At 39.0% G+C, this 4,052-nt stretch overlaps 1 pseudogene; it reads left to right on the top strand.

Moving 5' to 3' along the window:
* The first annotated feature begins 1,968 nt into the window (after nucleotides 1-1,968).
* LOC132174680 (fasciclin-like arabinogalactan protein 1) lies at nucleotides 1,969-3,607 on the top strand (annotated as a pseudogene).
* The last annotated feature ends 445 nt before the right edge of the window (nucleotides 3,608-4,052 follow it).

The following is a 4,052-nucleotide window of genomic DNA, read 5'->3' on the forward strand; positions in this document are numbered from 1 at the left end:
TCAAATTTTAAAATTGAAGCCCTCCATTACATTTAACGGTCCAAATAAATGCAGAAGTTTATGTGTTATCGAAGCAAGTGATCAGTTTGGCATGATCTAGATCCTCATAAAAGTTATCTTACCTTTGCTGTTCAAATTGTTGGAGATTCATATCCAAATTTTGTTTTCTTTCATTTAATTTAGTCTATTAAATTAATATATATTTTAAAAATATGTAACTTTCATCTATATTCTTAATAAAAACATGTTATTAGCACATATATTTTAAAAGGAAAAATAATAAAGGCACAACTTAAACTCAACTTTAGCCCAACTTTTCTCTTAAGTTTTTTTTTTTAAAAAAAAAACTGCATGTGAATGTGAGAGAGAGAGAGCTCCTAAACTAGAAAGAGAGAGACATTTGGTCTAGAAGTTAGGCCAAAGTTAAATTTAAGTTGTGGTTGTATCACGCCTCTTTTAAAAAAATATACATAAAAAATCAGATACATATGCTTTATGTATTGCATATTACGCCATTGACGCCCCAATTAGTGAAAGATTAAGTTTTAGAATTAAACAAATAAGATTTGTCACTTTCAACACATGGGGCTACCCCTTCATGTTTTATTAATGGGAGTAGGATCATAGTGGGGACGTGGAGTTCGTTGTCTCTACTCGTTGAAGAAGAGAGATCTTCCTTGAACCGACATAGATTTGAGAGTTAATTAATCTTTAATTATATACGGAATCACAATTAATTTTCGTTTTTTTTTTAAAAAATAATAATAATAACTAAATTTGTAAGGACTCCATTAACTAAACGTTCAAGTTAAGCCGACAAAGATAGTGCTAATAAACTAAATATTAATAAGAGAACAAAGAACAAAGAATAAATTTAAATAGCATCCTACGTATACTCTTTTTAAAGTATTGGATTCAATTTACCAATTCAAAGAAAGGAATTTCAAAAAAGAGGAAAAAAAAAAAAAAAAAAAAGGTACCCAAAATGGTTGAACATAAACACATGAAAGCAACTGCAAACCTCCCATTATAATCCACTAATGCTATTAATTACATTTTTACTTTACAATTATTTCATAATGATAATGTAGTAGTCTTAATTAACTTTTAGAGCAATCATTATTAAAAGAAAATAAAATTTTTGAAGAGTGGGTTGTAAGCACAAAGGCTTGGTTGGAGGCTTTGATCCCCCCAAAAATGTACTTTTTATGATATAGACCCTCAAAAATTAATTTCCTCTCTTAACCTTCTTTTTTTTTTTTTTTTTTTAGTTTCCGCTTATAATTGGTTGTAATTGTCACATCAATATTGTAGGATAATTATAGAATAAAAATAACGATTTATTATATATAGGAAAAAATACTTATTTAGTTTAGGAAAATGTTAAGTGTTTTCCTGGTCCTAAGTAGATATTATTTTCTAAAAATCAGGTCAGAAAAATAAGAGGTTTTTTTTTTTTTTTTAATAAATAATATTCACCTAGAATTAGGAGAATACTTAACATTTCCTTTAGTAGAGATTATTTTGGACAGATAGCTTAGCCCCAAAATCTCTAAGATACTTTTGATATCCAAGAGATTAGATTGATAGAATTGCAAACCAATAAACTAACAAAGAATGCTATATTTTCTAAAAATAATATCTAAAAAAACACTTATCATTTTTCCCTTCGACAAAAGGACATATTAATTCACCTCACAAACCAATTACCCAACATAAATAATTCATATTAACCCCTAAAATGATTAATTTAAATTATGTATAATCATTAATCAAAACCAAAGCGCAAATATCACTTAACCCCAAAAAGAGACAAACATAAATAGGCCCCGTGTGATCGTGAAACAACGAAGTCCCTAACGCCAACACAAACGTCACACGCCAAACACAGTGGCTCGCCTGTAATTTAACGACACCCCGAGCCTCATTTCTCTTCGTGCTCTCACTCTATTTCCACTGTCTCTTTCCTTTGTACTCCCTAAAAGCACACAGATATCACAGTTCAGCTTCGCACTTCTCATCTCCGAAACGCAGCGTTTCCCCGATCCAAAAGCGACAATGCAGCTCCGGCAATATCCGGCCAGGACCGCCGGAACTCTTCCTTTCCTTCTCCTCCTCGTCCTGGCCTTCTTCGCCACGGCCCACGCGCATCCTGGCCAAGTTCCCGGAGTTCTCTACCTTCAACCACTACCTGACGGTGACGCACCTCGCCGGTGAGATCAACCGACGCACCACCATCACCGTCTGCGCCGTCGACAATGCCGCCATGTCCTCCCTCCTCGCCAAGCACCTACCGCTCTACTCCCTCAAGAACGTCCTCTCTCTACACGTCCTCCTGGACTACTTCGACGCCAAGAAGCTCCACCAGATCACCAACGGCACAGCCTTAGCCGCCACGCTCTTCCAGGCCACTGGCTCCGCTCCAGGCTCCACCGGCTTCGTCAACATCACTGACCTCAAAGGTGGAAAAGTCGGTTTTGCCCCCGAGAACAGTGAACTAATCGACGCCTACTTCGTCAAGGGCGTGGAGGGAATCAAATATAACATCTCCGTCATCCAGATCAGCAAGATCCTCCCGTCCGAAGTGGCCGCAGCTCCCACTCCGGGCCCCGCTGCCGTAAACCTCACCTCCGCCATGTCCGCTCACGGCTGCAAGGTCTTCGCCGACACGCTGCTGACCATCCCCGACGCTGAGAAGACATTTCAGGACGGGGTTGACGGAGGTATGACGGTGTTCTGCCCTGTCGACGACGTGTTCAAGGCGTTTCTGCCGAAGTACAAGAACCTGACGGCCGGCGGGAAGACGTCGCTGCTCGAGTACCACGGCGTTCCGGTGTACCAATCCATGGCGACGCTGAAGTCCAACAACGGCGTTATGAACACGTTGGCCACCGACGGAGCGAAGAAGTTCGATTTCACGGTACAGAACGACGGCGAGGACGTGACGCTGCAGACAAAGATCGTGACGGCGAAGATCACCGGCACGCTTCTCGACGAGGATCCCCTTGCGATCTACACGATCAACAAGGTGTTGCTGCCGAAGGAGCTGTTCAAGGCCGAGGCCCCGACTCCGGCTCCGGCGCCGTCGCCTGACGAGGCAGCTGACGCGCCAAAGAGTAGCAAGAAGAAGAAGAAGGCAGCTTCGTCGCCGGCTGACAGTGCAGACTCGCCGGCCAATTCCCCGGATGAGGATCCAGCGGATCAGACCGCGGACGAGAACGGAGCCGTTAGATTTGACGTAAAGGGATTCGGATCTTTGGTCCTCTGCGTGTGGCTACTAGTGGTTACAGTGCTGTAAGTCTTTTGTTTTTTTATTTTTTTAATTATTTTTTTTGTTTTTACTTTTTCTGAGGAACCAAATAATTGAGAGGACATTGTGGAGTAATTTAATTAGCTCTGTAATATGGAAAAAAAAAAAAAAAAAAATTGTCTTATTTTCTTATATTGTTTGTATTGTGTGGATTTTTCTTTTTCTTTTTTCTTTTTCTCAGAGAGAATTTCCTACATTTGTAACTTTACTTTTATTGGTGTATCCTTGATGAGATTTTATGATTAGCCATAATTGCTGGAGCTTGGAGATTTATTTATTTGTGCGATTCTCTTCTGAGCTTTTGCCAAATGTGAATCTTTTGGGCAAAGGTGAAAACACACTAATTACTTTTGTACTTGTGTTTCTTCTCGAGTTTTGAACACTTTTAGCATCTCGGTTAGAGGAAAAGCAACCCAATCTATTCAATTGTTGATGATCTTCGATCACATGATATATGTCAGTGAAAAATGCTTTACTATATCGCTACCCAAAGACACTATAGGTGGTGAGTAGGAGATTTTTCATATCACGTGAAATCGAGATAAACTATTTTATAGTTCGGATTATTTCTTAAAATTGTCTTTGAACGCTTCACATGATTACATCTACTAAATGGAATAGGATCTTCTCAGTTTCTTTTGAAATAAAGATAGTTATTTTATGGTTAAGATTTTATTCTGTTTAATCTACCGGTATATATAATGCGACATGGTAATCTCAAGGGGTTAGCTCAATTGGTAAG

Source organism: Corylus avellana, chromosome ca3 (assembly GCF_901000735.1).
Source record: "Corylus avellana chromosome ca3, CavTom2PMs-1.0".
Taxonomy (NCBI): domain Eukaryota; kingdom Viridiplantae; phylum Streptophyta; class Magnoliopsida; order Fagales; family Betulaceae; genus Corylus; species Corylus avellana.